The sequence below is a fragment of the Tasmannia lanceolata genome, unplaced genomic scaffold (assembly GCF_043159265.1).
Source record: "Tasmannia lanceolata isolate RefF3 unplaced genomic scaffold, GAP_Taslan_0.1 ptg000007l, whole genome shotgun sequence".
Taxonomy (NCBI): Eukaryota; Viridiplantae; Streptophyta; class Magnoliopsida; order Canellales; family Winteraceae; genus Tasmannia; species Tasmannia lanceolata.
The window spans coordinates 21,994,176-22,006,596 of record NW_027518684.1 but is presented as its reverse complement, the minus strand read 5'-3'; the positions used below and the strand labels follow the sequence as shown (position 1 = coordinate 22,006,596).

The 12,421-nt window shown below is 40.6% G+C and overlaps 1 long non-coding RNA gene across 1 annotated transcript; it reads left to right on the top strand.

Moving 5' to 3' along the window:
• The first annotated feature begins 2,141 nt into the window (after positions 1 to 2,141).
• LOC143881145 (uncharacterized) lies at positions 2,142 to 11,403 on the top strand. The gene is made up of 3 exons (XR_013251874.1): positions 2,142 to 3,381; positions 8,697 to 8,851; positions 10,723 to 11,403. It is a non-coding gene; the product is annotated as an uncharacterized LOC143881145 (long non-coding RNA).
• The last annotated feature ends 1,018 nt before the right edge of the window (positions 11,404 to 12,421 follow it).

Sequence of the window (12,421 nt, the reverse complement as noted above, 5' to 3'; positions counted from 1 at the left end):
GGATGGATTCGGGTTAGGGTGGACTCGGATTGAGATGCGACTCTAAGTTGGGGCGCGACTTGAGTCAAGGCCGAATGAGCCAGGGGTTCGGGTCCAGGCCAAGTAGGCCATCGGTTTGGGTTGAGGTTATGATCCCTATTGTGATGAATTTCAACCGATTTAGGAGGGATGGGTAATATGATGTGTTGTAATTGGATGATAAGGAATGATAAGGATGATTTGGATCATATAGTCTACTTATTTAGAAACCGATGCATATCAGAATACATAATTAAATGGTTGATTTTCATGAGTGCGGTTATCAGGTTTGGGTATATGCAAGTTAGATTATGGGTTAGGCGAGATTCTGATAGGGTTGGGTTGGATCCCACGGGACCGGTCGGGCTTACTTTCGGGTAAAGGATAGGTTGGGGTTAATGGTTAGGTTGGATTGGGTTAATGGTTAGGGTCAAGTGAGTCGGGTCTAAGTTAGGGCCAAACCCGAGACTAGCCAAGGTCTAAGCAGGGGCTAACCAAGGGGAAGCAAGTTGTGAGCCAGGGTACGAACCAGGGTGAACCACGGGCTAAGCAGGATACAACCAGGGTGCGAACCAGCAGGGAACCGGCAGGGAACCAGGGTGCAACCAGGGGCTAAACAGGGTGCAACCAAGGTGCGAACTTGCAGGGAACCAGGGTGCAACCAGGGGCCAAGCAGGGTGCAACCAGAGTGCAACCAAGGGCTAAATCGGGTGCAACCTGAGTTGGGTTAGGGTGCGTGGTGAGGGGGGCAGGAGGGTGCAACCCGAGTTGGGTTGGGTCAAGGCCTAGGGGTGCAACCCGAGTCGGGTTGGGTCAAGGTGGATAGGGACAGAGGGGGGCAGGATTACAAGTATCGGGTTTCATTGAAAGGGCTTGGCACACAAGCTTGCATCTCATGCCTGTAGAGTGCATATCATTCACTTGGTTGTTTTTGTTTTTTATTTGCATGTATGTGTAGACACCCCATTTTGACCTGACCCAAATTTCCCAAAAATTGAATAAATCCCAAAATCTGAGTCCCGAAACCAAATTTCGAGTCCCAAATGTCAAGTTTCAAGTGCCTGAAGCATATCCCTGAAATTTCCAAAGAACCGAGCCTTCAATGCAAAAGAACCCGAAAAATATGCATTTGCAGATCATTGTTGAAACCCTTAGAAGCCTGGATGATCCCCAGAACTCCTGAAAACCCCCGCTTAATCGTCCCAATTCTCTAAAACTTATGAAATTTACAAAATATCCCAGAATTTTGGTATTGGCACCCCTCTATTTGGATCCCCGGGCTCCAATGTATATCGGCACAACCCTATTTTGATATTTGCACCCGACTGTCATTTATCCTTTAATCGGCTTGTCGGAGTTTATTTCTGAAAAGCAATAATCTATTGACAGCCATTTAAACACTAGATGACAAGACGATTTGCAAAGGTATCAAAATGAGGTAGTGCTAATATCATTTCTTCAGATAAAAGGGATAAAGGAGTGAATCCAAACACCAAGGAGGCGTGCTAATATCATCGACCTCTAAAGAAAGTGATATATTTGTCCCTCTTATTACCTTGGACAGCCCACCCCTTTTGCCAAAAAGAGTAGTCATAATCGCGCTAAAAGGGTGGGTTGTCCAGGTAAGAATGGGGTCACAAATATGTTACCTTTTTCTATAAGGTGGGCTGTCCGAGGAACAAAGATGAGGTAGATATATTTTCTTTCCTAGAAGTGGGGTGAATTAGCAAAGCAAGGATACCCATTGATTAAAAGAAAAAGCAAGTAGAGCTTAATGGCAAGAGGGTAATACACGTTAACCTTGGGGGTATTTTGGTACAGTTGATATTGCTTCCTTCCCAAGCAATAAACATGGGCCATTAGATAAAATGGGTGAGGTGTAAGGCTGGATTGGATTAGAACACTCTAGATCCTTAGGATTTCTAAGATGGCATTAGGGCAAACACAATGATCAAGGGCTAGGAGCATTCAAGAGGGGAAAGATACCAAATGAATGGTTAAGATCAACTGTTAAAAGAAAAACCTAGCTACTTAACCCAAGAGAGAGAGCTCGTCAGAGGGAGGAGTTCTTCATTTTTCTGAGAAAAAAACTTGCAGAGAAAAGAGAGAGAGAGAGAGAGAGAGAGAGAGAGAGAGAGAGAGAGAGAGAGAGAGAGAGAGAGGACCCAGTCATCTTCTGATTCTTCTCCGGCCACCCCTCCGAAGATACAACCGTTCATATATTCTCCATTTTCCCCCAACCGCCATCCATCAACCCCCAACATCTTGCCGGAATCCGGCCACCCTCATCTCTGCAAATCCTCCATCACCAAACCCTCCTCCATAGAAACCCACTTCATTTTCCTTCACAACCACCTTCTTCCTCTTCCTACAACCTCCACCACTACCCTTGTCATCCAAACCCCCTTCTCAGCCAACATCCTACCACCACCTTCTTCTTCATCTTCACCCCCAAAACCCATCTTCTCCAGCCGGATTGCAGGAATCCAGCCAAGGCACCGACCATTTCTTCACCCCAAAACCCATTACCACCACCACCAACCACTTTCTCCACTTTCACAACCATTTTCTCAGGGCATCTCACCCAAATCCCACCATCGTCAACCCAACACCCTTGCTACCACCCATCTCAAAGCCCTCTCTAACATTGGAAACCTCTCTCTCCAATCACCCTTTTCGTGGTCCGACCATCCTCTGCAAATCCGACTCCATTTTTCATCACCAAACCCACTTCATTTTCCCCTCTCCACCACCACCACGGACCATCTTCTTCTCTAACCCCTTACCAACATCTCCACCCAGATTCGACCACGCTCCCATTTTTACCACCTCAGCCACCATCCCACCGGAGCTTGACTATTTTGTTTTAGAAGGAAAGGAAGAGGCCGAGAAGACAAAGCAGAGAGAGAGAGAAGAAAAAGGGAGCCGCCACCTTCACCATCTCCGCCCCCCACTCTCCGGCCATTCCAACACGAATCCGACCCTACCACCACCATTTCCTTCATCTTCTCTGGTGGCCATCACCGGAATCCGGCAAACCCATCCCACTCCGGCCGGACATTAAACCGATCTCCACCCTCCTTCTCCTTCTACCTTCATCATAACCCCTCACATCCACCTTCTTAGTTCCTACCATCAAACCCACTTCTCCAAATCCCCATCTTCTCCACCGAGCCCACCATCTCCCTCAAACCCATTTAGCTAGGCCCCATTCCACCGAACCCCCTACCCTCATCTTCTTAAACCCTCCTTAAGCTCACCATTGTCTTGAGAAGTCTCAGATCCGGACCCTTTTCTGGCAAAGCTCTTGCAGCTATTTTCTTCCGCTAACATCGGAATCCGACTTAGCTAATCCAATCTCCGGTAATCTCTTTGACCTCACTCAATTTTCAATGCTATACTGCATATGCGATTGCTTAAAATTGATTTTTATTCTCTCCCAATTTGATTGCTCTGATGAATCGGTAGTTGGATTCCAATAATTCCATTTCCAATTTGCCAATTAAAATGATAGAATGCATGCTTGACGCTCTGTTGTTTTGGGTTTTCCAACCGTTTGCTCCTTGGTCTAAATTCCAGAAAGCCTAATTCATCATTCCTTTATGCGAGCATTTCTTTTGTCATTTAGTTTGGTTTTACATGATTCCATCAAGGCAGGGTACTAAGGGATGCTAATATAAGTTCTACTATGTATGTAATTGCATCAAACTATCTTTACAGGTGACTTGGTTATTATCAATCTATGGTAGTCCCTATATTGCTAGCTTAAAAGGACCTTTCCTCTATCCTTAGTGGAAAATGTTAACTGCACAGTTGCATTTTAATGTATACTTTATATAGTTCTTGTTTCGCTTGCATCAACTGTTTCGTGGGAAATGATATTAGGCCCTCATGTTTTAATAAATATATTTACGCCACAAATCATGTATTTTATTTTGAACCGTGCCATAGAGTTTATTTCTTAAATGAACTTTGCGAAGCCTGTTCCATGTTCTGTTTCTTTTTGTGTGCTTGGAATGTGTGTAATGGGACAATGTGGTGGTAGGCTAAGGTCCATCCCTTTAGTTTCATTCAGATATTGCCGTCTCTCAAGTTTTCAATGGCATAAGACAAACATATGAGTCTGTTAATTATTTTCCTTAGGGATACGCTTCTTGCCATGGTCTGTGAATTTTAGTGCGAGTATTCGATAGCATTATAATTGGATGTTATCTACTGCGTCAATTTAGTCATGGTCATTATGCCTCTTTGAAAAAATATTTGAATGGCACAGATATTAAGTCGCGTTCCATTAGTTTTCTACCTACTCCGATTTTGTTCCTTGTATAGGCTTTTGAAGGAAATCCAACCAAAGAGAGTTTACAGACTTTTGATCAAGTTTCCATGGATTTTGATCTCCAGTATAGGAAGATTGAGGCGTCTTATGTTGATCTTTGAGTTGGACTTTTGTTTGACAAATTGAAAAGGGATAGGAGTGAAGCTTGGGTTTCACAATTAGTTGTCTAAGAATTCAGATTTCTCTCATTCTTTCCCTTTTAAGGACCTTCTTCGTAGTTTCCTCGAGGCGAGGCGATGACGGAATGCTTCTTGAGCCAACCCCTTGCCCCTCCTATCATTTTTCCTATCTTAGGGTCTTCACAAGGTTTGAGAGGTTTCCTTCCTTTTCGGGATTACTCTTTGTATGTTCATCGGGATCCTTTTCGAGTTTCGGGATTCCATCGATTTTGGGAACACTTCTCTCGGGTTTAGCCGACGACGGACGGAAACCTCCTGAGCCAAAACCCCTTTCAATCAAAGGTATAAACAAAAACACATTAAAATCAAATAGTAAAAATCCAAAAACAACAAAAATCTAAAAACCAAAGTGTTTTCCAAAAAAGTTGTTCCGAACTACGTTGGCTTGATCCCTGTACACAGGGTACGTAGGTAGCTTGGGTCTACCCAAGTCCAGTCAAACCTTTTAATAAATATTTTCAAAAATTTTCAAACCTTTCAAAACAAAAGCAAAAGTGGGCAAGGATGGTGATTGCTAGGTCACTCGGAGCCCCCTTTTCATTCCATATCCGATTTTGATCATGGTTCTCCGGTTTTCATCGGTTTTCTGACGTTTTATCGAGTTTTGGGGCGTGCGATGACGTAGCGTGGCCCCTTCACAGGGATTGTCCTCGCTCAGCCCAACGATAGGTCATGACGATCGCGAGACTTGTCTGATCTTCAGCAGATAAGGATCGTTGGGCTTGATTCCTTTTGAATCGCCCTCTGAGCCTATCGTGTGTTCCAATTTCTTTTCCTTGGCATTTTTTATTATCGCATACCGTCGATTTTCTGATCCCTTTCCTTTCTTGCATCTTTTAGCTTTTTGTATGCTTGTCTTAGATTTCTTATGCGTTACTTTTAGTTTGTTTGTTCTTCTCGCATGTGATTGATTACTATTTTCTTATCCTTATCTCTTGTGCTAGTGTGTTTATTCTACTGCTTTGGTTGCTTAACTATAGCGTTTATTCATTTGTCTTATCTTGATTATCTGTCTAGATGTAGATCTTTGTTGTTTTCCTTATCTCATTATATCTGTCATTACCTGTTTAGTTATAGCCATGCATGCGATCGCCAACTGCTTTCTTAGATGCGATGAGTTAGGATCAGATGCAATGAGCTAGGATTTGGATGTTTATTTTCTTTTGCCCATCCCCGGGTCATGCATGTTTTGAAAGACGTTTTCTCGGGGATGCTTGTTCCCATTTCACATGATTTTCGCCCAAAACTCTTCAAAGTTAATTGAAAATGGCATAAGAGACCAAGTGATTGTACTTGGGCGAATTGGGGCTGCTCTTCGGATCTTCCTCATTCGTCACCAGGTACGGACCTTTTGTATCTCTGGTTATCCGTTGCAACAGAGTATTTTATGGGGTTCCAGAGCCGGCTCCCCTGGATGGCGACTCTGAGTTATTTTAGGTGCGTCTTGGTTTCGAGGCTCCTGTCTCTGAATCAAGAGGTATCTCATACATATACGTTGCCACCCATACTGTGAGTTGCATCGTTTCGAGAGTTCCTTGGTAGAGCTCTCATTCACATTGTGGAGGTCACAGAGAATTGACAGGGGATCTCGCGTCCGTCGCTCACCGTCCTCGGGATTGGGGTCCACAGTATGCACAATCATAGGCATATATATGACCATTAATAGTCTGTATTCACGCATTCAATACAAACCACTCACTTAGGCACACGTATTTGATGCATGTAGCTTGGCTTTTGGTCTCACATGGCATGTAGAGGTCATTATGGGTATGAGACTATGGCAAAAAGGGGTTCATGGCCTGGTATATATCATTCTCCAAGATAACACCACTGCTATTGTAACAAACAGCACAACCGAATGTGGCAACTCAACAAATAGCCTTATCACACAGTAGCATGAGCAGGGTTGTTGGGTTCCAATATCAATGGTGCTCTCGATTCCTATAGCAGTACCCCTTTAAAATTTTAAAAGAATTTACATTACTTCTCAATAGTTTTGGCCTACCTCTCCGTTGTTTGGTGTTGATTCTCGCTCCAGGCGATGAAGATGATTCCTTGAAGATGACTTAATTCCTTAGCGATTCCACCACCAAAGAAGATAAGAAGAAATGAGAGAGAGGGAGGAGGTGGTTTGGACGAATTTTAGGAAGGGAGGGCTGAAAATCCTCTTCCTTTTTTTTAAAGGGGGAGAATGAGGGGGTATTTATAGGTGAATGGGTGAGCAAGGTTGCCTTGTTTAGGAGATTAGATTTGATTGGAATTAGATGGGTAGGATTGATCACATATCTTGGGCATTCCTTTGATGGAGATTGTGATTGACTTGGTGGTGAAGGGATGAACATGGAGATGACATGTGTCTTGATGGGGGGTCTAGGCCATTGGTTTTTTTAGGGAGAATGTGGAGGAAATATGCTCAAAATCCATTAAAAGATATGTATCTTTAAGATATATTTGATGGAGATTGTGATTAACTTGGCCACTAAGCAAGGATCTAGGACAATCAACACAAAGGGGGTGTTCTTGGGAGGAGATGGGGTGGAAATAAGTGGCTATATGGGAAAATGTGGGGAGAACAAGGGAGTAGAAAGAGAAAGGGAGGAGGAGAGAGAAAGCGAGGAAAACACAGAAATGCCGTTTTTCGGAGATTTCGATGCCCGTTTTCGATAATTTTTTCGAATTTGAAATCCTTGATTTTTTCTCTTTCATTTAAGCCCAACATTGCCATAGAAATATTGATTCCAAATTTTTTGACCAATGAGAGCCATCGATCTCCATCGGCAGATCGCTTTTCCAAAGATTGGGCAAATTGGTGATCCAAACGAACCAACCGACTCGGTCAATTTTGGATCAACGGCTAAAATTATTGAACCAAGATACCAACACCAATTAGACATTACAAAGTTCTGTTATTGATGATTTAATGGGATAATTTTGATGGATCTCATTCATCCTGCTTTGATCCATGACTTTTCACTAGGTTTTTGCTCAATTAAGTAACCCAATGTTTAATCCTGATTTGAGATTAACCTTGATTGATATTATTTTGACTAAATGATCACAAATTCTTGGTAAAGAAAGACACCCAGATCAAGATTTGCCCTTTATCTGATGATTTACGGAAATCGGGTCTCGGAATGGAATCAGAGCCCGGGCTGTGAAGTGACCCTAGCTTATTTTGTCCCGATTGATGACTTGTAAAGTCAGATCGAGATATTAATGACTTAAAACATATAAATTCATGATAGAGGGACTCTCACATGGATTTAACACACTAAAGTCACCAATCAGGGTATTTTCCAATTTTTCGAATCAAATCATCTTACCAGGTACATCTCTTTATCATTTTGGTTTCTAGGAAATGTGATGATGCATATTTTACTAGTGAAATTCCACTGATCAATATATTAGGCTATTGTTTGTTAAAGTGTAACAAATTGAGGGTGTCTACAGACAGCCCAAACTCAACATATCCGATTAGAGGGACTTTCCTTTTTTCTTGTGAACCATTTCCAAAGTGCACCTAAAAAAGCGCCACTATGCGCCCTATACCCATTGCCCACGCCGCGCGCGCGAATGGTGTGTTGCACCGTCCCGCGGTTCCACCCATGGCTAAGACCCATTGTTCACTATTGTTGGTTAAAGTGTAACAAATTGAAGGTGTCTACAGACAACCCAAACTCAACATATCCGATTAGAGGGACTTTCCTTTTTTCTTGTGAACCATTTCCAAAGTGCACCTAAAAAAGCGCCACTATGTGCCCTATACCCATTGCCCACGCCGCGCACGCGAATGGTGTGTTGCACCGTCCCGCGGTTCCACCCATGGCTAAGACCCATTGTTCACCATAACAAAGAAGAGAAAAGAGTAAAGCTTTATAAGCCCAACTCTTTCTTTCTTATGAGTCGGTACGGGACTATCTCTTCAACAACACTTCTACACTCTTTACAAAAAGCAACTTTTTCCAAAAGAGAAGGCTTTTCTTTTCCAAAACACACTTAGAAAACATTTTCCAAGACATCATTTTTAACCAAAAATAAAAGATTTTGAAAATCAAAATCTAACAACTTTCACGTTTTTTTACTAGATCGACTGGTTTGACTAGATACCTTTTGTGGCATCACTTCCCTTCTCATAATACATAACTAACATGAAGAAATTTTAGACAGTTTCTTATTGTTCACGATGGCCGACGGTTCTTTGCCAAAGGTTGATGATGGTTCTTACAGCACGGTCACAAGGCAACATCACGACACTAAGGCGACGATAAGGAAGTAAGGCGATGGTCGGGATAATCGCAACCGTTGGTCGAAGATGCAGGTAAAAATAGGTTGAAATGGTGGAATAGAGAAGATGACGAAATAAAATGCTTTAAAAGATAAAAAGGGCATTTGGTCCTTTTCATCACATGACCCCATAAATTAAAATGAAATTCATCTGTCATTTAAAAAATTAAATGTAATTTTTTCGTAAATTAGCCTTTTCTTACTTCTTTTTGTTGAGCTCGAGATTTTACATGGTGAGTGCGTGTGAAGTCCAGTGTTTTTTTCAAAAAGTACAATGAAGTCCACTTCAAAGGATGATCGAAACCATTCATTTATCAGTCCACAACATACTTAGGTTGTACACTGTAGATCATCTCCATACGATGTTCCTAATCCTCCAATCTGTAGAGGTTTTTATCATGTAGCTCAAATCTCAATAGGAAACACAACACTTGCAAAGCACATTAGTACACTTATTCAATTTCAGTTTGTGAATCATCAAAACATAGGTAATGTTGAACCCTTTGGCTAACGCTTAGGATCATCCTATGGAATTGATCTACGATGTACATCCTATTTACGTTATGGCATGATAAATGAACGGTTTGGATCATCCTTTGCCCTTGATCTGACGATTTACGGAAATCGGGTCTCGGAATGGAATCAGGGCCCGGGCTGTGAAGTGATCCTATCTTATTTTTTTCCGATTGATGATCCGTTAAGTCATATCTAAATATTAATGACTTAAAACATATAGATCCATGATAGAGGGACTCTCACATGGATTTAACACATTAAAGTCACCAATCAGGGTATTTTTCCAAATTTTCGAATCAAATCATCTTACCAGGTACATCTCTTTATCATTTTGGTTTCTAGGGAATGTGAGGATGCATATTTTACCAGTGAAATTCCACAGATCAATATATTAGGCTATTGTTGGTTAAAGTGTAACAAATTGAGGGTGTATACAGACTGCCCAAACTCAACATATCCGATTGGAGAGGGATAGGGACTTTCCTTTTTTCTTGTGAACCATTTCCAACTCGAGCTCAACATAAACAAGTTGAAATGGTGGAATAGAGAAGATGACGAAGTAAAATGCTTTAAAAGATAAAAAGGGCATTTGGTCCTTTTCATCACACGACCCCACAAATTAAAATGAAATTCATCTGTCATTTAAAAAATTAAATGTAATTTTTTCGTAAATTAGCCTTTTTTTTTACTTGTTTATGTTGAGCTCGAGATTTTACATGGTGAGTGCGTGTGAAGTCCAGTATTTTTTTCAAAAAGTACAATGAAGTCCACTTCAAAGGATGATCGAAACCATTCATTTATCATTCCACAACATACTTAGGTTGTACACAATAGATCATCTCCATATGATGTTCCTAATCCTCCAATCTGTAGAGGTTTTTATCATGTAGCTCAAATCTCAATAGGAAACACAGCACTTGCAAAGCACATTAGTACACTTATTCAATTTCAGTTTGTGAATCATCAAAACATAGGTAATGTTGAACCCTTGGGCTAACGCTTAGGATCATCCTATGGAAATGATTTACGATGTACATCCTATTTACGTTATGGCATGATAAATGAACGGTTTGGATCATCCTTTGCCCACTTTAATTTTTGAAAAATACTGGATTTTACACGCACTCACCATATATAAACTCATTTAGTTCGGTTGAGCATTTTTGTTCTTTTTTTAAGTTCAATTATGAGCTTATTCTGATTTTCGATTGAAAAGAAGACTCGTCCATATTGATCCTCACGCATCATTATTTTATTTTTCTACATCTTAAATCTTGATTATTTAGAACAACTGGCTTGAGGAAGCCAAAAAAATTTAACTCAAAACCAACGAGGGACCATCGCACCATTTTTGTTAAACTAACAGACTAGCTCTCGGATGTTCTCTAGGTAGTTCTTTTGAAAGGTCACCCCTTCCACTGGCAGTCTACTCCTTGACCGCTCTCACTCGGGTTGTTTCAGACTTTTAGTTAGACCTTTTTACAAGCCTTCCCTCTTGGTTTGCGGCCTACTCCCTGACGTACTGTTTTTACTCTTGTTGCTCCGAGTAGCCCTTTTCACAGGTCGCCCCTTCTGTGACTTAAACACGACACATGGTGATGCAAGTGTGATTAGAATCTTCTCTTCTAGTTCATGACCCAAGGGAGAGGTTTTACGTTGAATGTTACTAATTGGTCATTAGGAGCTGATAAAACTTTTGGCATGTGTTTATGGGTAGTTATAAAGCTTCTTGTACTTGGCTATAAAAGCCAACTTTCAATTTCATTTTAGATCTGAAACTTTGAATTGTATTTTGAAAATGGAGAAAATTTCATTCTTATTTCGGGAGGGAAGCTTTCCTCAGAGGAAAACTCCTTTGCGAACTTCATCCAAGGATAGGAAGCTACAAGCTTAATTTTCAAGCTTATTATTCTCTAATTCTGTCACTGAAATCCTTGTAGTTTGAAATGACGAGTTTCAATTGTAATATGCGACTGGCATCCCCTTGCTAGACGATGTTCTATCACCATAAAGAAGTTTCCTAGATCAATAAGAAGATAGTGATCTTTGCATCTTATCGTTCATGAGTTCTCTTCCACAATTTCAAGTTAAATCTGTGAGTTTTATCTAAGTTGTTGGCTGATCTTGTAACTAGGAATCTATAGATTTTCTGGACGTTAACTCAATTGACTATTGAAAGGTTGAATGGCAAAAAGTATTCAATTGACTACTGAATACTTTCTTTAGAGAAAAACAACTCCTCTGGACTGGAATCGTATTCTGTGAGCATAATTCACAAAGTCAGTCCAAGTGTAACAGAAATTGGTAAAAGTGAGTCTAAGTTTCTTGCCGAATTTGTTGAACTCACTGTGGTATAAAGAGGCACTTCATTCATTCTGGGATACAACTTGTATGCATGCTTATTGCTTGGTACAATGTGTGTAAATCGTTTCAGAATTCTGCATGTGAATGGTGATATTCAATAGCCTGCAGTGAGAACCTTGTACTTGGAAATTCTCTGTGGATTTAAGGATGTGCTTTTGGTTAGGTCTGTATAATTCAGAAGTGAAATTGCATTCACTGTTTTACCCTATTGGCTAAAGTGGCATGATTTGCATGCAATGGAAATGCCAGAACAAGAAGCTCTTTAGACCATAGAAGCTTTTTCGATGAATATGAAACTACACTTATGTGCAATGGTTTTGGGACTACTTGCATCAATTTCAATAGACAGTTTTTCCTAAAGGGCTAGTAGTTGTTACCATGGCTTTAAATTTCGGTTTCAGTTTTGATTTCAGACTCGACCGAAACCGAAATTTTGGCTGAAATTCGTTAAATAGATACGGAATTTCGGTAATTTTAACCAAAATTTGGTAAAAAATAATAATAATAAAACATTTTATCAAAATTTCGACTGAAATTTGGTAAATTTTGGAAATTTCGGTTTCGGTCTGGAAATCTGAAATTTCATACCCAAATTTCAGATTTTGGTCGAAATTTAAAACCATGGTTTGTTACTAATTCATAGGAAGTGAATATTTTACGTTCCTTAGTTACTAGAAAGCCTTGATTCTTTGGTTTTGAAGAAGATTTATGTGTATTGTATTAT